Source organism: Archocentrus centrarchus, chromosome 23 (assembly GCF_007364275.1).
Source record: "Archocentrus centrarchus isolate MPI-CPG fArcCen1 chromosome 23, fArcCen1, whole genome shotgun sequence".
NCBI classification, from domain to species: domain Eukaryota; kingdom Metazoa; phylum Chordata; class Actinopteri; order Cichliformes; family Cichlidae; genus Archocentrus; species Archocentrus centrarchus.
Genome location: NC_044368.1, coordinates 3,953,054 through 3,977,519, shown reverse-complemented (window position 1 = coordinate 3,977,519; position 24,466 = coordinate 3,953,054). Strand labels below are relative to the sequence as shown.

The 24,466-nt window shown below is 41.9% G+C and overlaps 1 protein-coding gene across 2 annotated transcripts in view; it reads right to left on the bottom strand.

Annotated features, from left to right (window-relative positions):
- Positions 1-24,466, bottom strand: part of LOC115773733 (plexin-B2-like) — a 228,335-nt gene that overhangs the window by 71,834 nt on the left and 132,035 nt on the right. The gene's annotated exons all lie outside the window — the stretch shown is intronic.

The following is a 24,466-nucleotide window of genomic DNA, read 5'->3' as shown; positions in this document are numbered from 1 at the left end:
TGGAGAGCAAAATACTGACGACATTTGCCTAAAAAATGTTAAACAGTTACCAGTTATTTAGCATTATAAATTTTATCTGCTTTGGCAAACAATGAGCAGCAGATGGAAATGGAAATTTTAAAGGCCTTTAAAAATCAGCTGTTGGCTCTAGAGACTAAGTAAGAATTTAGTAAGGGTAATACAATTTTTTGCTAATAAGAAAGCCAGAAATTACATGAAAAGCATATTTCAGAGCCAGTTTTAAATTTAAAGGCGCAGTATGTAAGTATTAAGCATAGCAGCTGTCAGTTTGGACACTGCAAATAACAGAATAGCCCTGACCACCGTTTCCAAACATGTAGGAGAATCCACGGTGTCCCCTTAGAGCGCGACAATTATTTTTATCTTTAAAGCAACACAAAGAGAAAGAATTTACAAATCATCTATTTTGCTCTTTCCTTTCTTGTTGCCTGGATTTGAACTTTCTCTCCAGCAGTTCACAGGCAGAGGGACAAAATGCCAGACACACAGAGGACTGGGTAAAAGTCCAGAATCAAATCTTTAATCAAAGCAGGGGGTCAAAAACAGAAAGGTCATCACCGAAAGCGAGCAGTGTTGGCAAGAAGCGAGCAAACGGCAAAATCCAAAAATACTCCAAAAGGTCATACACGAGAAACAAACAAAACAAAAACACAAGGAGGACACGAGGAAATGCCTCAAAGGAGTGACTAGTGGTAACAAGACAATCTAGCAGCACAGAGAATCTGGGAGTAATATACACTTCTGCCCTGAGGGAGGCGCTACACAAGTCTGAAATCAAGGACAACAAAGCCCTCAGAAATAGCTTCTACCCACAGGCCATCAGACTCCTGAATAGCACTGTCCTCCACCCACTCCATCACTCCTCCTGAATGCTACTCCATCTCTGCAGTAATTATCATCATCTGCCTGCAACTTTGCACAAGGCACATGCACTGCAACTCAGGTTTTTAAACGCAGGTCTTTATTTTAAAACAAGAATAGCGTCGTGTGATGTAAAACAATGGAGCACAATCCAGCTGTCAGGGCAGGGTGTGGGTAGCACCCTGGACAGCTCCAGACCATGGAGCACAATCCAGCTGTCAGGGCAGGGTGTGGGTAGCTCCCTGGACAGCTCCAGACCATTCTCACCTGCCCACCAAATTATAATCACAGCGTAAACTAACATGCATGTCTTTGGACTGTGTTTATGACCAAGGTGTCCGGGGATGCCCACATGTACACGGGTGGGGGTGGGGCAGCTTAATGTGGCCAATGGAGTTGAACCCATGACTGTGAGGTCACAAGACTAACCCGCTTTACTAACCTGTGCTTACACAGGCACTGCATAAGCCAGCTACACTCAGTGTTCTGCCTGGACATGAATGCTACACTATGACACATTAATCAATGAACTGTATTATTGTTGTTTAAGTGTTGCTTGAATCCACTTTACTTCTTATTTATGAAATATTTGCATTTGGACTGCTAACTGGGCAAAAAAACATTTGAATACTTTACCCATTTTTTGTGATATCAAATATTATTTAAGAAAAATTCATAAAAATACTGTTAGGAGTGATAAGCTCCCCTTTGTGCACTCTCTCTGACAAACATTCCTGACAGTAAACCCACTGAACTTGAATCCGTGGAGACTCTTGGAAAAGAGCTCGTCCTCTGAACAAAGCTGAGTCTTTAACAGCACATTGTAGAGCAGCACCAACAGCAGCACAAACTCAAGGAGAAAAGAATGAACGCTGAGAGCAAAGAGAGACGCAAAGCAATAATGAGGGGCTTCTCATTAAACACAGAACATCCTTTACTGGAGGAAAAGGAGAGGAGGAGGGGGAGGAGGAGAAGGTGGAGGTAACGAACTCAAACTGAGAGTTGCTGAGCCAGATTAGATTAGCAAAGACAAAAGTGTGTGTGTGTGTGTGTGTGTGTGTGTGTGTGTAAGAGAGAGAGAAAGAGAGAGACTGAGTGTAGCAATTAGTTGTCTGACATACTGAGATTCTCCTTCCATTAGTCTAGATGGGTGTGTTTAATTATAGCTGTGGCCTGTGGCTGTAAAACAAGGCTCTAGTGTTCAGTAACATCACGCTCACTGTAACATCTAAAGCTATGCAGATACGCACAGGTGCGACTCTCAGGTTCTCCACAAGTGCTTCACATTAGCTGAGATCATTTCATCACGTTCTCCCCTTTAACCCAGCGAGCGCCTCACAAAAAAGTTTCTAATTAATGACGCCTCATCTCTGCCTCCCGTCCGATAAATTAAAATGCTTAGGGTCGCATTATGGTTATTTATTTTTGCTTTCATTATCAGGTATTTTACTGGCCAACTGCTGCTTTTACAGCAGGAATCAGATAGTTCTGATTGGTGGTCAATTGACTGGAGCATCCCCTGTGTTTCTGCTCCCTGCTAATTGAATTCGCTTCAGGTCACTTCATTGCAAAGGGATTTATTAGCGTGAAAAGACTTATCTCTCTACCCACCTGCTCTCCCAAATTACCCGTCCTTAGATATCAAGAGTCAGGTAGTCTAATGGCTGCAGTGCAGTGAGTTTAGAAAAGTGTTAGAGGGGAGAAATCGCTGGGAGCACACATACAGAGCTACTCAAGAACAGTGCTTACCAAAGGTTTGAAAGCGCTTTTGAAAATCAGAATATTTCAACAAGTCCTCAAACTAAATCATCATATCAGGGTCCACCCTGAGAAGGCAGGAGAGGTGGAGGTAAATTTCCTATTTACTTTCACTTGCTTTGTTTAGGTTCACGCACTAAAAATGAAGGGTTAGTGTTTGTAAAGATGAAGATCTGATTTAAACTAATTAGTTTTTCTGTGTTTCCAGGGTAACAAATACCTGCCCATCTAAAGATGCTGACACCAGCTCAATTTCCACATGCACTTCTTCAGATGGCCACTAGGGGGTCAATTAACTTGAAAATTATGATGATGACTGATGATAGGCCAAAGTCAGGTAAGTATAAAAACAGAGATGCATGGAAGTAATTGCAGAGGATTCTCAGGGAAGGGAACCACAGTCTTGGAATTCGTTTGTTCTTGTACCAAAAACACACACAGATGCCAAGTAGGAGCTTGCACTGTTTACAACCAGTAAAAAAGCTAACAAAAAGAAGGCCAGAGTTTGGCTGATATCTATAAAGGGTTGTTTGTTATTCTGAAAAGATTGGGCTGCCGGCTGACTGGCAGAATTAATTTGGTTGGATATCATTATTCTCAGTTTTCACACATTTAAAGAGATGCAAACTTAAGGGCTGATTATTATGCAGCTCTTTCAGCTCTACAATAGTCAAAAGGTTAAATTCTACAGTGAACTATAAACAAGCTTCTTATCCTTCCCATTTCTGCTTTGAGCCTTTAAAATATGCTTGTTAGTGAATGTGGTTACACTGCCAAATGAGGGTGCAGGTCAACACCTACTCCTCTGTGGTTTTAAACACCCTTTGCTTCCACGTTAACCCTGCCTCTGTGCCGCTGTCATGTGGCCGCCTCCCTCATTAAATTTCATCTCTCTGAGGCACCCAACTCTGTGAGAAAGGAATAAAGACGGCAGGTATATTCACCTTCTCCTCTCGCTCAGAAGGTCTGTTATGGATGTGTGCATCTGCCACATCAAAGGAAAAAATCATCTTTGGCTCCACACAAGAGCCGTCTCTGTGCTCTGCCAGCCATCTTGGCCCTTTCTTTTCTCTCGGCAACGTTTCCTTTCTTTCATCCTCCTGCTTTGGTTCTTTAACCCTGACTGGTGTCAGCGCAGGAATAAACTCAATGTATGTGTTTCTGTGCGTCTGTTCTTGTTCTTGCGAGCAACAGTTTGACGTTTAGATGTGTAGTTGTCTCAGGTGAACTCCCCATTTAGAGTTAGTTCAGGATGAGAACTTTTCTTTACTTTTAAAATGGGCCATAATAAAAACACTAGATATTATAACCACATTATAGAGACCAACACTGGGATCAACAGCATCTATGAAATCTATTTTTAAAGACAGTTTGTTTATTTTTTTTACTGCTGAAGAGAAAAGATATTGAAATCTGAAGTTTGAAAACTCAAGAGTGGAAAAGCCCCCCCGGCGGCTCAGACGGCATTAGTTCAGAGATACTGCATGCAGGAGTTGAAAAAATGGTTACACAACTTTATAACATCTACAACCAGGTTTGGCGTAAGGAAAAGAGACTGCACAAAATCCATTATTGTTACCCTCCCCCAAAAAGATGGGATCTAATAGTTTGCAGCAACTAGCCAAGCGTCTCAAAGCGACAACCAAAGAACACCTCACAGAAGAACAGGCTGGTTAAAGATCGCAGTACAGTTCAACAGATCCTGATCCTCAGAACACTTTCTCTTCTCATTTTTGGAATTTATCTTGTAAGAATTCTGCAGAACATGCAAACCGATGCCTGACCTTTCCATCTTTCCATAACCTCAGATTTGCTGACGACACTGACATCATAGAGGAAAAGTGGGAACAACTACAATACAGCTTCAACCTAAAAACTGGAGATTCTACAAGAGCAGCAATAACTCAGGCAAGACCAAAGTTATGGTGTTCAGCTGACAATAAACCAGTTGAAAATGTTCAAGAATTCATCCATTTAGGAAATCTCATTACCTGTGATGACAACTCACAAAAGAGATCAGAAGCAGGTTTGCCTTAGCCCACGGTGCCTATATGGGCTTCACCAAGATCTGGCAGAAAATCAACATTAACGCTAAACTTACTTCTCAACTCCAAAATATTCAGTGTTCTACTTTATGCTTCTGAAACCTAGACGCTAATGAAAGAGGATATTAGACGGCTGGAAGCCTTTGAAATGCTAAAGCAGAAACTTGGGATCTTTGGCCACATCGTGACAATGCCGAATGATAAACTGTAGGGACAAACATGAAGGACGGCACCAGAAGACAAGGGAGCCCAAGAACACAGTGGTTAGATGACATTAAAGTCCGGTGCCAGGCAGACATCGACCGTTTGAAAAGAGCGGCCGCAGATAGAGGAGCATGGAGAAGGATGTCCAAACGAGCCATCGACACCAACAGGTGCAAAACCCATGGAAATTAAACAAGTAAGTAACTGTTGAATAGAGTGAACTGAAAATTGGAAAATGGAAATGATGCTCAGTGCTTCCTCATTAAGGTGCTGTGATTTGGGACGCCCATAAGTGTGTCAGTGAGACAAAAACTGGTAGGTAAACAAGCCTTTTCTCCCAGGGTGTCAAACAGTGATTACAAGCCATCCTTTGGCATTTGTGCCTTGATGCAACATTTTTATTTATTTACTTACACTTGCTAATTAGTTTCACTTGTACTTGCTTTACTGTTTTTCCCTGATTTAGGCCTCAGTTACACAGGCCCAGAGACTGTTCACATCATATTAAATACATAGGAGACCCGTTTCAGCATTGCTATGACCTGATGTACTGAAGGACAACTTGTGCATGTCACCAAAAAAGAAAGCTTGACAAGCTGGGAATGATAATGAGTCCGATTACCATTAAGTGCTGATTGCTTTATGCAACATATCTGCACACAGAGAAAATAGCATATCCACCATGCTAGGACATTGAATTCTGGTTGGGTGGTCATCTTTGTATTCCCTGATCTTATCACCTTAAGCTTATTACTTCAAATATTCAAACATCAAAACATCAAGTGAACCTGGTCTCCCCAACGGGCAACAGAGAGCCAACACAGGGCCAACAGAGAGCCAACACAGGGGCAACAGAGAGCCAACACAGGGGCAACAGAGAGCCAACACAGGGGCAACAGAGGGGCAACAGAGAGCCAACACAGGGGCAACAGAGAGCCAACACAGGGGCAACAGAGGGGCAACAGAGGGGCGACCCCCCGAAAAATACTACAAAATTTTCTCTCTTTCAGGTCAATTATTTGACTCCTGTGTTGAATATCTGGCTCTTCAGAGGCTAATTAGTTCACCATGTTCAACCAGGTAGCACAAAATAGAATGATAATAAAATTAGATTGCAGGAAAGGAAATTAAAATAATGAACAAAAATTGCACATTCTGGTAATAATCCTCTGTGGGTTCATTGCTATTAAGAGACATGCAGTGATTAGGCCCACTGTCCAGATAAAAAATACTGACCATAGCAGTAATTTTTCAAGTCAAATCTGGTTTCACCTTCTTTCCACTTCTATCTAATCGTCATTATAAGAGAGCACCTCGGGTCTTGGTAAGCTCAAGCCTTTAAAACTGTTTTTAATGTGTCTTATAGACAATGATTAGCTGAGAAAATAATCAGCCAATTAACGGAGGATGAACACCACTGTTAGACGCAGCCCTTGTGAGAAAGACGCTAACTGGCTGTTTGCACTATGCAGTACACCTGTGCAGAAGCATCGCCCTCCTTATGTTCCTCAACTCATTTTATTTCCATCTGTAGCACGTCGGTATCCATCTGGCGGGAGTCAGATTAAAGGTTTGACATATCTGGGTTAACGGAATTCAGGAATTAATGTATTCAGTAAAAAGGTCTGCTTAAATTTAGTATTACAACTGCCTCCGTTGTAATACCAGCAGGACGTATTACACGGAAAACTGGAATTACCAACAATGGGATAAAATGCAAATACAGTGATAGAAATCTAAGATCAGCAAAGGACACACACACACACACACACACACACACACACACACACACACACACACACAAGGGAACAGCAGTGTGTGAGTCATTAAAATCCTGGGTGCATACTTTATAAAAAGTCTTGAGCACTGACCCCTCTGCTAAAAAGTTTCGAGTGAAACTAAACCCAGGAATGTCTGCCGAAGCTCCAGCCAGGGGAATAAAGCCTGACTGATTTTCTCCTTCTGTCTAACCTCTCTAAGCTTCTCTCTTTCTAGCTGCTCTTTATAATTCACATTGTTTCGCTCTCCTGCTCTCTGTCTTTACATCTTTACCCGCAGGAATGAGTTCAAACAAAACCAGTGTTCTGACACATGAGATCCCGAGGGATTAACCTGGTCTGAAACGCCATCCATGGCTCTGTCAGTTTGTCTTTCTCACTGGCTGTTTGTACATTAACCTGCCTGTCTGTCCAGATGTGGGTTTGTGCCTGGCCCTAAGATTTCACCTCAAAAAACATTTGATACCCAACAGTCTGGTTTCCATTAAGTTTTTGAACCAAGAACATTGTATAACATTCTTGGAGAGGCGCCTAATTGTCCATTCACAAGAAAAATGTTTCAGGTTTTCTGTACTCAGAGCAAACTGCCAAAGCAGTTGAGAGAATTTTAGAATTAATTTGAACAAGATAATCCAAAGCACCCAAGACACTAGTTGTGCTAAAATCCAGAGGGTGGCAGGAACAATGAAAGCAAGCGAATGAAAACCTAGAACAAGGGTTGCAAACCTGTGGCTCTGGAGCCACATGCAACCTTTTAGCCTCTCTCTAGTGTCCTGTAGCTGAGCTGTTACCTTTAATAACAATAATTCTTAACTACATATGAACTAGTCATGCCTAGGTGACGCTCTGCCAGGCTTTGCATGTCCTGCTTTTCCCCATAAACACCAATCAGCTAAAACCTAAAAATCACTGAGTGGTGGAGCAAATAATACTGATCACCTCGTTATAATAAGATGGTCTGCTGAGCAACCTTAGTTCCCAGCAGTCATGTCTACGCCACTACACACTGTATGTCACTCGTATAAACATCGTTGAGTCCAAGCACACACCCAGCATGTCAAGATCACTCCCCAATGGCAGCAGCCTCCCTGAATGGACAGCGGGCAACTGCAAAACCTCACTGGTTGGGCTGGGAAGAGCCCAAGAACATGATGAAGAGTGCGGACGTGGCCAAAGCAGTGTGCACAGTAACAGTTAGCACATGAAGAAATTTGTGTGTTCTGTGTCGATGTGCATCCAAAACTGCATTTGCCTACAGAAAGAATGAATTATTACTGATAGATTATCATTATTAATGATGTATGCCATCTGGTGGCGCTTCTGGTAATTTAAGTCACTATTAATATTTTCAACAATAAGTTGGCAGATTGCTGATGCAAAGAGCAATTTTTTTTCTTTTGTTAATTTAATTTTAAGTTTTTTGTTGTCAGGGCAATAAAGAAATCTTTATTATGCAAATATAAATACTCTTTAAACACTGGTGCAACTGGCCAGTGTAATTGATTACAGTCATTCAGGTGATTAAAGATTAAAATTATATATGATTTGATTTGTTCCTGCTTGCTGAGGAACTACATCTGTATCATCAGTGTGTGTTGCAGGCTTCTGCATTATTCTGGAGTCATCTCAGGTCTTAAGTTCAAACAAGCCAATTCCAGTGATGCCCTGACTGCCTGCAAACCAAGCTGGTGTGAATGTGAAGGCTAACGCAAGCGGATGAACTGAAAATGCTTAGCTTAATGAATCTGACTTGTCCAGGGGGGGAAGGGGAGGATAAGAAACAACGGTTAAGTACAGCAGCAGGTTGAGCAAAGCCCACAGAGGAACACTGGCCACAAAGTCATTACTAGCTAGCTTGCAGCTAAAGTGATATAAAAGGTAGAAATAAGGGCAAAAATCTGTCTCAGTGTCTGAAATTTTCAGACCTTCTCCAGAAGACATTATGTAACTGTTTTCACAAGCTCCAGTTATGACTAACTGGTAACTGATCCCGACGTGTTATGTTGATGGAATGTCACAGCAAATGCCAGGAATTCCCAGAAAACCTAAACGTAATTCATTTTAGATGAAATTATCCACCTTTAATGCCCAGATAAATGTGCAGAAATCCAAACCAACGTGAGCTGAGCTCTCGTAATCTTTTACAGATGTTGGATCTCTGAGTCAGAGCCCAGTTGGGATGTAAACCTTTTAAAAATGCTGCACCTTTCTCCAGAAATGGGAGGATCTCAGACTCCCAGAACTGTTTAGTAAGTCAACTGTAAAGGAGATGGAAATTAGCAATGTTATTCACTGCATGTATCTTGGCTGTCTTGTGATACCCAGTTCTCTATTTCCTCCTGTCAACACATGCTGAAAAGCAGCAACTTTACCTTTATTAGCACCTGCTAATGCAGGTAGAAAAGGTGCTACTACCTGCTACTGTACCAAGATTGATCCTTCAGTCTGTTTGCTCATCAGGTGTGAGGTTGACATTCAGACACGGCTCCTAACCCTCTTATTTTCATATTAGCCTGCTGTAAACTTTTGATGCCAGCAGAATCGTTTTCTTGTTTTTGGGAGGACTTTTCTCTGATTTGGTCTCATTTACATTCATGCCCACTGCCCGGTGACATTAGCCATTCATGACATCAGGCCGGAGGAACACTGGAGCTGATTGGCCGGGCCTAGAGGGGATATGAGTGCTATGATTGGCCAAGCCCGGGGGGAAATAGAGTTCTTATTGGTGGTAATGAAGAAGCCTGAAAGAGAGCATGGCTGAGACAAAGTAAGTATAAAACTAAAAGACCGAAGAGGATAGGACACACACAGTTGCTATACCTCATCTATTACCAACACACACACACACTTTTACCATTCCCACAGCCCACTGTTACATCATACAATTTATACTGCAGATACAAACAGAGACTGAGAAGCAGGGGTATTAGAGTTGTTATTGAAGAGCCTCGAGGAGGTACCAGGTGTACTGAAAGCACTGGAGAATATTGCAGTATTACCGGCACATATGCAGTCTAGACATCCATCTCAGAGAGGTGTGAAAGAAAGTGACAGAGGTAACTAACAGACATGACATATTTACTGTGCAGTAAAGATCAACAAACACTGAAGGGAGAGTTCACTTCCAACCAACCATCAAAACTTGGTAGGTTTTACCTAAATAACAGTTATGCTTCAGTCACTACATGCTACCCCAACCTATTCTGGATAAAGATGGACGTAGCCACCATGACATCGCCCACTGGTTTTGGACACCACATTCTGAAGTGTTTTGGCTGATGACGTGAGTTTTTTGGACCCGGATCGAGTCATATTTGGAGGAGAGGGTGGAAGCCCAAATTATCAGCTAATTTAGCAAGCTTGGATAGCAAGCTGCACTCATAAACTGTACAGGTGCAATATAAAGACACTAATATCTGCAAAGTAGTGCTTAGTAAGCAGAAATGCTCCAAAAGGTAGAAATCAGCTCTAGCGCCCTGTGTCAGCACACCTTGAATGAAAGTGGCCACGCCACTCCAAATGGTTCAGTTATAAAAATATTCATTACTGTACAGTTGTAATATATAGAGACACCAGAACTATATTTCTACATTTTAACATGGGAGTCTGCGAGGACTGACTCTTATTTGAAGCGAGCTTCCACTGGCCATCGGAGCCTTGAAGGTTTCTGCTTGACGGGGACCAAATCAACCTAAATTAAAGAAGAGTGAGCTGATTTTCTTTAACCATTTATACCATTCAAGTTAATTTAGACACTAAGACTTTAAAAATCTACAAGGCATCACTTTGTTCCAGACTCTTTACGCCTCGTATCTGAAGACATTCTTCTTCTGGCCCTTTTTCTCGTGAATAAATCACATTTTTGAAGGATAAAGAGGCTTAAAAACAAGTGTCAAAAGGAGTTCAAACCGCAGCTTTGCTATTAAACATGAGACTTACATGGTGTGTTGTACAGATATACTGATATACAGCAGGATGAAGTGGAATTGCTGGGTGCTCATCCATAAATGAAAACATTCACACGCTCTCAGAATCCCTCGACAACAGCACGTGTGCAAAATTGCAAGGAAAGGTTACTATCGCTGACTAAAACTTATCTAATAATAAACAGGCTCTGGAAAAATCTAGTTTTAGGGTTTCATTGACAAGCTTAAAGATGCAAAGATGCACACGTTTCCTGAAAATGGGATAATACACCAACTCTAGTGCAGGAGCTGTTTCTCAGTTAATGCTGCTTATCTGTGAGGTTCACAAAGACATGCTGGATATGTTTTTAAAAGCATATGAAGAGGCAAAACCATTAAATAATCAATTTAAAAAAAAAAAATCAGCCTCCAAGAAACTGTGAATGATGAACTCACTGAACAGGCCAATCGGGGGGTAATAATCTGCTCAGCAACAAAATGAGTTAATTAAAGCTTCAAGGGTGCATATTAAACTGCTTCCCATGTTCTATATTAATCTTAAAGTGGACATTATAGCATGACAGCATCACACCCTCTAATGATGTGACCTTTGAGAAGGGGATTAGTCTTATGATGGAAGGTCTGAGAGGTCAGCAGTTATTAAGCAGGCCGAGTGCCTTACTGCTGCACACTCTCTTGTCTGTGTAGTACCACTTGGTAACATCTCAGCAGGGCAGTGACACAGACAGCAGAAACAAACAGTGTCGGGGGCAGAGACAAAAGAGACTGTCAGAGGGGTGAAAGAAGACACAGAGGACTGACTGTGAGGCCACTAAAATGATAAGCAGGCAGATACAGGGAAGCAAGCCTAATGAATCAACATGCCTCTCTTGACTGGTTCACTGCAATGAAGACCACTCAGTAATGACACATACATAAATTATATCTTATTACTTAAATGACATGACAGGCACAAGTGTAGTGTGTCCTCATGATTTTAGTCCATTATCATTATTGTCTCGTATCTCCTGCAGTTTTTTTTTTTTTTGTTGTCTCGCTAAGTTCCTCTTCTCTGTCTCCTCTCTCCCTCACCTTCTAGCTGGTCATAGCAGATGGCTAACCCTCCCTGAGTTAGTCACTTCCTGTCTAAAGGGAGTTCTTCCTCCCCACAGTTGCCACTCTCTCGATATGGCAGGGTCTTTACCTTGCAATATAAAGTGCCTTCAATGGCTGCTGTTGTTGCTGATCTATTTAAATAAAAACTAATTGAACAGAATCAGGGAACAATTCAAAGCCGACACATTCTTGGCTAACCTAAGAGGTCCATGGTTTGGTCTCGAGTTCAATTTATTTTGCATTGCATCAACAGATATACAGCTTCATTCTTTTCAGACATGCATAACAAAACTGGCTTTATTAATCTGTTAAAGAGAAATCATTCCGTCATTCAGACAGACTTCAGGTCATTTTTACACTAAAGGACAAGAACAGACTGGTGATCTGTCAGGTAGTACTCTGCCCTTCATCCTATGGCAGCTGGGACACGCACCACCTTTACTAATTAGTAAAAACACAGATGCATGCTAATTAGTAACACAGAGAAAAATGTGCTAACTGCACATAAATGATGTTGCAGATTTGTAAGAGTTAATATAGCCTTCAGAAGGAAACTTCATAACTCTGATGGTCTGGGTTTTGACTGACCTGTAACACCTTTCAGAATTCAACAAGTAAAATAGGTGGTGGAAGTGTAAATTATATTTTATGCTCTGAAAGGGTACACAGCCTCATGGCTTCAAATTAGGAGCACACAAAATGGATATTTGAGATCCGATTAGACCCCATAACCATCAAAAATGTCACCAGATTTAAATTTGGCCCATGTCGCCATCAAAGTCATCTACACGGCTTCCAGTTAGTTTTAGATCATTTGACGGAAATCCCTTTCTGGCAACTTGCTGTGTCCATGGGATCTCCCTCACTGTCTCATGGGGATGATGAGATGATGGGGAAGTTTGGTAAAAGGGCAGCAGTTGAGCAACCACTGTGTTGGCTGTAGTTCCTGCCCTGTCAGCGGGCTATGGCACAATTTGTGCCAAACATCATTCCTCAGGGAGTTGCAGTACAACTCCGCCACACAAACCTGTTAACGTCTAAGAAAAAAAAAACCCTGACAAGCACGCTGCTGATTGTGCTCCTGACCTGAAGGACCATCTTCAGGAAACCTTGGACTCTTGGACTAAAGGTTGCTGTCTGGTCTCTGGGTTGCAGCTGGAGACATTTGAGCACCAGTAAAGATGCAGAAATCTGGGCCAGTTTGACACAGGAGTTGAAGATTGCGGTTGATGGTTAAATCACAGATGTTTGAGTGGTCAGAGCCGGATTTCCCCAGAGATATCTAAAAAAGGAGATGATCATGAAGGGGAGGTGCTTGCTATCCAAATGCACTTTTGGCTTTTTAATTTCAGTCGCTCTTATCGTGTGGATTTGAATGCACCTCAGCGATGAACGACATCTAATTCACCACGAAAACAAAAGGTTGATGAGTAATAAAAGCAAAGAAACATTCTCCCAAACGCATCTCCAATGTAAAGCAAGTTTCCAGTCAAATTTATTTTCACAGCACTCTGAAATGAAGTGAACTGCATGGAAGGAAAGAAATCAATCTTCCTAAATAAATATGACTTCACATCAATGCATTGAAAGCTGTTTGCTTAGGTATAGACAGAAATAAAGTGAGAGGAAAAAAAATCTGATTCCATTTCATGGCAGTAAACGCACGCACAGATTTAATTCTGTGCTATGCAAATGTAATTTAGTGGCTGTGTCCTCTGCATTGGAGTGAGCGATTAACAACCACTTTCTATCCCAGTACACTCCCATTAACCTGACAATGACACACAGTGATGAGACCACGTGTGTCCTTGTGTGCATTTTCTCTGCATACCAACAGGCACATCTCCTGCTTTAATTATCCCTAAGCGGCGCTTCCAGCGACTTTAAAAATCAACACACCGCTTTGCCCTGTCAGAGTTTCTGTCAAAGCAATTAAAGGATGTTCGTGTCGTACGGCGCAGAGGACTTATTCAGCGCATCTCATCCTGTTTTGGTGTAAAGTTGCATTCGGCTCACATGGGAATAACTGTCAGAGCACCCAGACAGCTCTCAGCAACTCATCGCTAAGTCCTTAAGATGTAATGATTGAAGTTGTGTGTAGACTTTAGAGACTCCAGATCATGATGATGTTGTTTTAAAGGCACAGTTCAGATGAAGGAAAGGAAATCGGCCTCAGATCAGAAACCCTCCTGGTGCTCACTGTGGTTTTAGCTGAAATGGAAGAATTCCCACTGACATGAATCCCAGTTTTTTTTAAGATACAAATTCCACCTTGCGACCTGAAGGATGATACACAGATTAGAATAATCTTTATCTTATACTGGGCCTTGGTGTAGTGCTTTAATTCCCTTATTGTCTACAAGCTGCTCCTCCCCCTTTAAGCCAACTTTCTTCTGATTGGCTGCCATTTGCAAACAGAAGGTTTGAGCAGCAGGTGGGTCAGACTTCTGTGCTGCTGAAACAGCCACGGTTAAAAGAAATGCTGAGTTTTAAACAACCTTTCCATCAACCCCAGACTCCACCTTATGGGACATCTGCTCCAATCTCAATAGCCAAAGCCCATATTAAATAACAAATACGGGACATAAAAAGCTGATTGCTTGAGAGTATTTTGTGGTTATATTTCCTGAGAGGTACTCAGACATTATCGCACTAAATGAAGGAAGAACATTTAGAGCACTCATCCTGCAAATCAAACCACCTGATTTCACAAACAGGACTTAAAGGCTTTAGGTTTAAAGAGGTCTGGATGGCTAATGCAGAAAAAAACAAAGCCGCCACCGCCCGATTCTGTGTTTGTTACTCAGAGTGACCACATCATGAGCTAATTCAAACATGCTGGTAATTACCATGTGATGAAAAGATTTATTTAATAGCCCAACTTCCTGAATGGAAATTAAAACCCCTTGATATGATCTTTTCAAAAAAAAACCAGGAGGTATTTGGAGAATTGGATTATAAATCACCTTGTAATCAGACTAATCAGCAGCATGGCTCAACGGCGGCTTATATATCGAGGAGGGAGACATTAATAAAACAGGCAGAATAAGGTGAAAAGGGTCAAGTTTCATTTGGAAGAGCTTTATTTCAATAAACCCATAAGTGTAGACTAACTTGAGAGGAAAACTTTAAAGGAATAAGGTGTTGATTTTAATGCATGTTCACACTGTATACTTATGCAGCTGAACAGAGAGGTGGGCAGCCTCTGTGACTGCAGCTCTTGCTGTCGAGTCATTACGTCTGGACCAAATCCCGCAGATTTACTGCTTCTCCCCACACGCTGAAAATTAAATGTCTGTCTCGTCCGTAGAGAAGGAGAAAGAGGGAGAAACTGAGCAAAAACTGAGTGCAAAAGCACTTTATTAAAAGCTGCTTGTCTCTCCAAAGTCTCTGAGAAAATAATAATTAGTAGCGACTGCACACATGGAGCTCTGCCAAAGCCTCAGATAAGGTTCGAATGTATTTTCGCTCATGCATGTGAACCCCGTCCAAGCACTCTCGCCTTTTTTAGAAAGTTTTAGAGGTTTTCTTAACTACTTCTTAACCTTTGCTCACCTACATATGCATAAACAAAAAGAAAGAGCGGGACTGAGGACAGGCAGCTCTGCAGGCTCTCAATTAACAAGGCAGGCTCTGTTTCAGCGGTGGTTTGGTGAAAATATGTGTGTGAGTGAAAGACAGACGGAAAGAGAGGAGAGATTGTTCTGTGCTGCCAGAAGACAGAGATATAGCCCTCATTCCTGCTCAGATTAAAGGATTTAGAGCAAGGAGCCTTATTACAGACCCAGAGAAAGAAAGAGGAAGAGCTTTCCCTCCTTCTCCCTCTGTTCTGTACTGATTAAAACACAGATAACTCTCCCTCCCAGGCTGAACACTGCTGGAAGCCAGCACCACACACACACACACACACACACACACACACACACACACACACACACACACACACATGCACAATGACTCATTAAAATCCAGATGCAACAATAGTTGCTCTGAATTTCTAAGGATTTTAACTTGTTGAACAACCTTACTCTCAGCGCCCAAACTCACTCTGAGAACCCCTACAGTGAGCGTGTCTGCATGTGCGTTTCTGGACATGCCTCATAAATGTCACACCATCTGCAGATGTGAGTAACTTAAGACTTCTTAAGACTATTTAATGCTACATGGAACTCAGCTCCAGACCTCTTTAAAAATTGAGAATGGAGAAAGAGACCAGTTAAAAATGTCCTAATTTTTTTTACTTGAATGTGTGGGTGAGTGTCAGCAGAAAAAAGATAAAAAGGCAAAAATTAAAAGAATAAAAGACATTTTCATTCCCATCAGCAAATGCTTTCACAAAGTCCTCTTTTACCTTCATTATTCTCCATTACTCCACAATGAGGGCGATTTAAACAGTAGGAGGAAAGTAGCTTTTTTTTTTTTTATAAATACAGCTTAAACCTGTTTTGTAGTTAATTTACATGAAGTTTGAAGAGCTAACTCTTTACAATAAAGGTGTCTTAGATACATCAGGCTCGGTCACACTAGAGAAAAATAGCACAGCAACCTCCCTGCAACTACTGTAGGAAAAAAATTGGTGGCTGCTCAGTGATTGCACTAAAGTTTTTTGCTGTCTTGATTGCAAGTAGTTGAGGAAACCACTTACAAATTGCAAGGCAATTGCACAGGTCACCAGGTGGGAGGCAACCTGTCTCCAGGCAACTGTGGTCCAAATAAGTCTCAGACAGATTTGCAAAAGGTTGCAAATAACCGCTGCCTAATTTATAAACGCAGACAGATTGCCAACACGTTGCAATCAGTCTAAGTAAGTCTGCACCAACGGGAACAGCCTGTCTGTGACGTCTCTTTGCTTTAGGGGACTCGACTCAACTGGTTGCCAACTTGCCGCATTCTGGTTATATTCCTGTGTGCCAAATGTCGCTCATTCTGAAGATAAATCGCCGTCCGGCACCGAGAACATCACTAATTGTTATTATGGAATTTATTGTTTCAGATCGATGAGGTTCTGGCTGGACTCTGAATGTAAAACTGTTAATGTGAATTTCCTTGTATGTAGACAACAACAGATTTGCATTTTCCACTGATCTATCACAGTTCATCACTGTATTATCACACACAGATTGCACGTAATTGCCAACCTGACCCCCATTCAATCGTGACTATGAATGATCACTGACTGCAAAGCAATCTGCAATCAGTCACAATAGTTTCGGTCGTGCTGCACCCTCCAACCACTCTTTTCCCCAGCGTCACTGTAGCATGTAAGCAGACACAGAGGATTCAACTGAAGCCCAACATTCACGCTCTCTTATCTCTGTTTTGGTCTCCACCAGCTCCTGAACCTCTAACTGTTCTTTAGTTCTTTGTAATTTAATTGCAAGCAGCTCCTTTAAAATGACCTTCAGACACTCGGTGGAGAGATGGAGCATGAGCAAAGGATGAATTCATTAACTTAACATGCAGCTGCACAAAATTTGGGAAAAATATTCACATTCTCGTAACAGCATAGCATTCCTCTGGTTCTCTGATTTCAACATAAGCAGCTCCTTTTAAATTTCACAGTATTCACATATTTAATTTGGTAGTGGGAACTTCCCTCATCACCTGAAGGATAAAGCTAAGGCTATCTGTTTTTGTTGAGTGTTTGTGGCAGCAGTTTGGTGAATGTTAGGGCTGAGTGTTCATGAGGTGGAAGGAACATCTTTCACAATGCAGCAGAAATGGTTGGTTTTGTTGTTCTCACGAGAGACTGTAGCTCAAATAATCTAGAAACAAAAACTGCATTTTTAATAAATACTCCAGTTTTAAAAACTCAGAGTCATGTTTTTCGCTGCACAGGCTGTCAGACCTGTATTTTTATAATTCTTTGTTTCAGCGCAGTAACAAAGCTGCATTCCACTCGAGGAGAAACTATTCTAATGTGTAGTTTGTAACTGTGAGCCTTTCAAAGCAGCTTTCCCAGCACACTGCAGCCTTTATGCTCAATTCCAAACTGCTGATCACATGTTTTTTTTTTCCCCTGGATGACTGTTCATATCTATTTTAGGCCGTAATTCATATCCAGCACCTTCACGAACCGACTGAGACGTCAGGCGGAGAAACAAGAAAGGACATCACATGCAGATTTGTTTTTAGCTTGTTGTGGTTTGCAGCGCGCTCTCAGTGAGTTGTAGCAGAACAGTTGTGTCTTTGTAAATTCAAACATTTTTTTTTTTGGAAGAGGGGGGGGCATGAGTCATGCAATAACAAAATCAGGAATATCTGAAGAAATGCTCATCATGAAAACTTGTATGACAGCAGACATGACAACAGCTGCTATTTGCTGCTGATTAGCAGACTGCAAACTATAAATAGACGGCTTTAAAGGTTAAACTAAGGCCGAAAAATGGGTGGAGTATCACTACAGCTTCTCTCATTCCATGCACTTTTAATTAAGACATGCAAATGGAGAGGAAGCGGTATAGACAGCCTGCACAACAACAACAACAACAACAACAGCAGCAGAAAGATGAATTATGGAGCCGGAAATGTAACTCAGTGTGAAGCAGACGCGCCTGATGTTCAGTCCACTCAGCACACAGCTGGTTGCATCTGAGCGTGTCCGACTGCCGCAGCACTCAGCGGAAAGGCTGCGGAGCTTCACGGCAGCTCGGCCCTGGATGAACGAGCCAGAAGAGAGTTCTACTTTTATACAGCGAGGCTATCCATCCGTACAAACTGCCTCATCAACACACAAGACACAGGGGACACTGCGAAACGGCACCGCAACTGGGCTGCAAAATTATACTCTGTCAAATCAAAGGGTATGGGATATGATCACCGACAACTAACCCACAGGAAATTTCTAGTTTAGAGAGAGAAAGAACAAAACCTGACATTACAGATGATATCTTATCAAACCTGAAGCAAAATAATAACAGCTAACAGATTATAATAGCACTGGTGCATGTGGTTACCAGACAGGGCTTCATAATTATTTTGGTTACATGCTGTCCTTTCTTCTGCTAAAAAATATCCAGCTGAACACCAGAAATTTCAAAAATGTAATCGAAAAGTTGAATAATGTTGACTTAACTACTAATGCAAACTATTAGATACTAAAATGCATTTCTGCAAATGCATTTGGTAGAATTTACGTTGGGTGCCCATGTGTCTCCACCTGTCTAGTCTGATTTTGGGCTTCACCAAGCAGCAACCTGCAAGGGTGAAGGCCTAAGTGCCAAAAACTGTAGTTCCTCAAATGGCCACTAGAGGCCAGGAACAAAATCGAGTCAGTCCCCATAGACTCCCACGTTAAAAAGCTCGACTTCACTGGAATTAAAAGTCATATTTACAGCTCGGTACAAAAACTGTTTGGGTTCTTTTCAGCTAAATGAATTGAAAACTGTACTTGGATGCATTTTTAAAAATAATTAATGAGGTCAGATTTTGTTAAGGCTTAAAGTTAGTGGCATGGCTGCTTCCACTGATAGATGGGTGCACACAGGTACAGGCGCTGGGCTTGGATCTGAAGGATGTTCTACATGTCTGTGTGGAAACGTCTTTAAACTCCACAGCTCCTCCTACAGAGAGGTCTTCTCTACACCATTAACAGAACTAATATTAGGACCTGGTCAGATTACAGGCATGGTCAAGAATGTGGCACAATCTGCCAAGTGTTATTATCAACTCAGCCTCTAGGTGGGCTCGCTAGGCTTCACACTTTCACTCCTCTTATTTCTTCTCCCCAGTAAATAAAATATGGTCATTTACCTCATGCTGAGTTATTCAAGTGAGCCAACAAATGATTAATTTAACTGGAAACAATACAGTCTATGTTTCTGATCTCAAGCTGAGATGAAGAGCATCAGTGAAGAGATGATAAACAGATAATGTATGGAGACTCATGAACCCTCCAGTGTTTCATCTTACAAACTGTACATAATAAACTGCAGCGTCTACCTCGAGGCTAACACACACGCACGCACACACACACGTGTGCACAGAGCTTATTCTGTGTGTATGTGCTTGCAGAGTGGATATTCAGAGACAACAACAAAGAGGTAAAGCACAGCTTGCATATCAAGGTGCGTTTATGAGCTGCTGAGAGATTAAAGGAGAAGAAATGAAGAGTCAGTGAAAGGGGAAGATCATGCTACCGCCAAGTTGCTGTGTTAAAGTAGTGAGAGGTGCATTCTGGGACATGTCAGAAAATAAGCCCTAATGATGGCTAGCCTAGCAAGATACGGCCTTTATACCTTCTAACAAGAGCTTAAGACAGTCAGACTGAAGGGAGGCCCAGCTCTCATTAGACACCTCTGAGTCCTCTCTCCCACAAGACCCGTTTATTTAAGCTCCACTGAGGACATTTTTTGATTTTAATGTGAAATCAAATGACCGAGTAATGTGGAAAGCTTGATATTATTGCAGAATCACCACCTCAGTTTGTAGCTATGAGCAACATTCATGGTCTGTGTTTTTATTCAGCGATTTATTTGTTTTAATAATCAGCAGCTCTGAGCTCATTATACAGCACATCCACTTTAATTCACACGTTCTTAATATAATTTGAAAGTTAGGATGATATATTTTGATGGTTTTGCAGGATTGTAACCAGTGTGAATTGCCTGAACCTGCGTAAATGATCCCATGGAAACACTGACAAATCAATGTAAGCCAACAGGAGGACAATACCGGCAAAAGAGCCCGCACATCCCAAATGGAAATCAGGTAAATCAGTAGAAAAGCTGACTACATTTAGAACTGTCTGTCTGGATGTTAAAACTAAATGCAGTGTTAAATATTTTTCTAACTTTAAACATTTGATAAAATCAGGCCAAAAAAATAAATAAAAAATTAACAGTGTAGAAACACTTTGTATCAAGTCCAGTCAAAAGCCTCACAAATTCAAAGCCAGCTGGTGTGTGTGTCAATGTAAAATTTATGCCAGTGCTCAGGTCAGTCATCACTGTGTCAGCACCTGTTAAGTAAACTGGCCACACCCACAAAGTTTGTTAAACTTTTGTACCGTTATTATGGAGGTGGCAGCTGTCCATTTAGGCTGAAACTGTTTGTTGTAGCAGGCTGCAAACATGTTTATTGCTGCTGGAAATTTGGGCGTTTTAACATGGAGTCTATGGGGATTAACTCATCTCTGGAGCCAGCCTCTGGTGGCCATCAGAGGAACTGCACTTCCACAGCTGCCTCATTTTTCAGCCCCGGCTGGAGGAGCTGTCCACTGCACAGACTGCAGTTTTAAAACATTTCCTTCTTCCTTCTCAGACCCTCGGCTACAGCCACAGTCTGTGGTATGACTTAGCTTTTAAGCGCAGACAACAAAACCTCAAACCTTTTTTTCCACCTTATCAAACCTAATTTCCATAGCTGAACTTCACCCGGCTCACTGGCACAGTCACAGTGGAAATGATAGCCGTTTCCTGGTACAACAGCAAAAATAATCCCAGGTATGATAACAAATGCACAAGCATGCCTTTGTACTGAGGAAAACCGGTTAGGCTTTGATATCTACATAATAGGACGAGTCAAAACTATTGAGGTCAATGGGGAGATAGTTGAGCAATAGGAGGTGCAGGTAGAGAGGCAAACGCACACTCACACACAAATGTGTGACCCTGGTTTAGAGCCAGGGAAATTGAGAGGATTAGAGGGTATTAAAAGTTACACACTCACTCTTTCTCTCTCTGTGACACACACACACACACCTGTACAGTGAGTTCAAGCATGAACAAGCCCATCGACAGGTGTATGCGCACACACACTCATACACACAATAAATGTGTCTGACCCAGTTCATTATAAGAGGGTTTTAGCAGGGAAATCCACAATATTAATATGCAGTGTGAATTTAGAGGCTATTAGCAACTAAATGCTACTCAGCCAGGCTATGAGCACCTACATGTGAGTGCAAAGGGATTTTTCTTCTTCTTCTTATATAAATGTGTCCCATGTTTGTAGATTAAACAGCAGCACAAAAGAGTGTGTGTTCTAAATTACAATAGTAATAACACAACACGTCTGTGTGTTTTTGTGAATAAAGCAGCAACAGCACTTGTTACAGTATCAGCCAGTGACAGGCAGCTGCTCAGCAGTGATAGAGAGACCTTTAGTTTACATCTGTCTCTCTCAACCCTGAGGATATGTGTGTGCGCACACTCGCGTATGTGTTAATACTGGATGTGTGCACTATATAAACAGCTACGAGGAAGCAATTACGCCAATGCAGAACACCCAGAACATTCATCGTTTAGAAACACACACACAGCCATAAACAGTCAGTCACACAGTCCCCTTCTTAACTTTGTGTTTCGAGGAACAATGTGTGACCGTGCGTCCGACGTTTACAGAAACGCGTCAGCTGATTCGTGCCGCATGAAGCGGTTTCAGGTTCGTGGCTCAGTTTAACCTTCAAGTGACTTCAGTGGGGCCATCTATGAGCCCAGCCATATCTTCTAGAAATATCACAGTGGCAGTGTATAATCGTAAAAATGTTTCTTTGACCCATGAAAAGAAAAAAAACACATATACGAAAAAAGGCACTTACAAGTACTCTGGGTAAGTACTTGAAAGCTCTCCGAAAGGTTTTGGCACTAAAAAGTACTCGGTTAGGTTTAAACTTAGGAAAAGATCAACGCGCCCCTTCGCTGCAGTAACGGTTGGCTCAGAGTGACAGGTCCTGCTCACTAATACCATAACCAGGTGCATCAGAGCACAGACGCAGAAGGAAACCTGGTGTGAGAATGAACCAAGTGAGCAGCTTTGACAAAAAAATGGCACCAACTGAGACCCGATGGATGAGAACAAGCTGGGAAATCAGCTTTATCTAATCCTCAACCCTCGGCGCAGCATCCGGGGCTCCTGCTTGAATCGCTGGACGTGACCAGCTCACCTCGATTGTTAAACGTGCTACAGTTAAACATCACGTAGTCATAAAACTGACTCTTCAAAGTAGAAACAGGAACAGATGATTAAAATCAACTCTGAAAGAAAAGAAGAGAGCGACGTCATCGTGAACTGAGATCAGCTCAGGTGGGCCAGAGGCAGTGCAAGGTTAGCGCAGGGTATCATTACACCTGCTTCAGGTGAAGCTCTGCAGTTATTACACTGTCCTGGTAATCACGAAAGAGCTGCTGAGAAGGTTGATAATATGAGAGAAGACAACAATTATGGAGAGGTTTGTCACAGGGGCTGCAGGTAGCACTTTTCTGTATTACAGTCTGGAGTGTATGTGTGTGTGTGTGTGTGTGTGTGTGTGTGTGTTTCACCCAGCCTGTGCTATCTGACGGGGCAGATTGTGATTTTTAGCTGAGCAGCTCTAATCTCTTGTTACAATATGAGGTGCTGATTACACCTCTGCACAGTGTGGGAACGAGAGAGGCTCTGTGTGTGTGTGTGTGTGTGTGTGTGTCTGTGTGTGTGTGTGAGCATATAAAAGGGCAGATAAGACGACAAGGTGAGGACGGGAGGTAGAATTATAGTTTAGAAAAGGAAGAGAGGTGTGTGAGTGTGCTAGAGAGGTGAGATGAGGTTATGGTGCATTATCTGACACACACACACACACACACACACACACACACACACACACACACACACACACACACACACACACACACAGCTAAAAGAACAGCATGTACAGTAGGGATGTTATGACTAAAACCTGGCTCTGCACTGTCCTGTTATGCTTGGCCAAAATGATTATACCCACTGTGTGTGTGTGTGTGTGTGTGTGTGTGTGTGTGTGTGTGTGTGTGTTTTAATACAGAGATAACACTGAAAGTCTAAGCTGGAGGAAGCGCAGCGGCCTAGTCAGGAAAACTCTCCATGAATAGCTGACACACACAAAATAAACAGAGTTAACTTGTACTGCTGTTAAAGAATTAAAATCTGATTTGTAACCAGAGAATGAATTCCTGTGACACTGAGAATCGTCTCTGAAAACCTTTATAAAGACGTCATAGCTTTGGAGAAGTTATGAAAAAGGATTTATGACTGAGTACATGAGTGAAATGTGTATGTTTAGGAGGGTTCTTTGGCCCTGTTGCTAGGTAAGAAATCTAGAGTTCCCAAACAGGAATAAGTCCCACTCTCACTCACAAGATAGTACAGAAGGAATAAAACAATTTTCATTGGTAGAGGGGCTTCATGGGGTTTAAACTGTAGCGAAACATTTTTCTATAAATATTATTCAGACTGAGCAGAAACATTAGCAGCTACAAAATAAAACCAAAAGCTGCAGTTCCACTAGTGGCCACTTGTGGCTGGCCCCAAAAGTGAGTCAGTGCCTGCAGACTCACATGTTAAAATTTCCAACTTTACAGCAGAAATAAACATGGGTACAGCCTGGTGCACGTTTGTGCTGTTGGAGCACAAACTTCACTTCTGGTGACCGAAATACTTATTTGCAGATACGTGTGTGTTATTTGTATCTGTACAGTTAATGAACGCAGCCTATAAGCGAGCAGAAAATGTTTCAGTTTTGCTTCCCACAGTCTCAGCTCAGATTCTCCCACAGATTTCTGAATTTTTTTTATTTTTATTTTAACACCACTGACAGTCAGAAATGGAGGAACTTTGCTTTAAGAAGAAGCCTGAACAACAGGCTCTCTCTCCAGCAAGACAACAAGCCTGAACATCAGAGTGAGTCTGACTTATAAAGAACTATGTTCAGCCTCCAGAAGAACAAGGAGTCCTGAAACAGATGGATGGCTCCCGCGGAGTTCTGATCGACATTATGGAGTCAGTCTGGAATTACAGGAGGCAACAGAAGGCAGAGAAAGCCTCG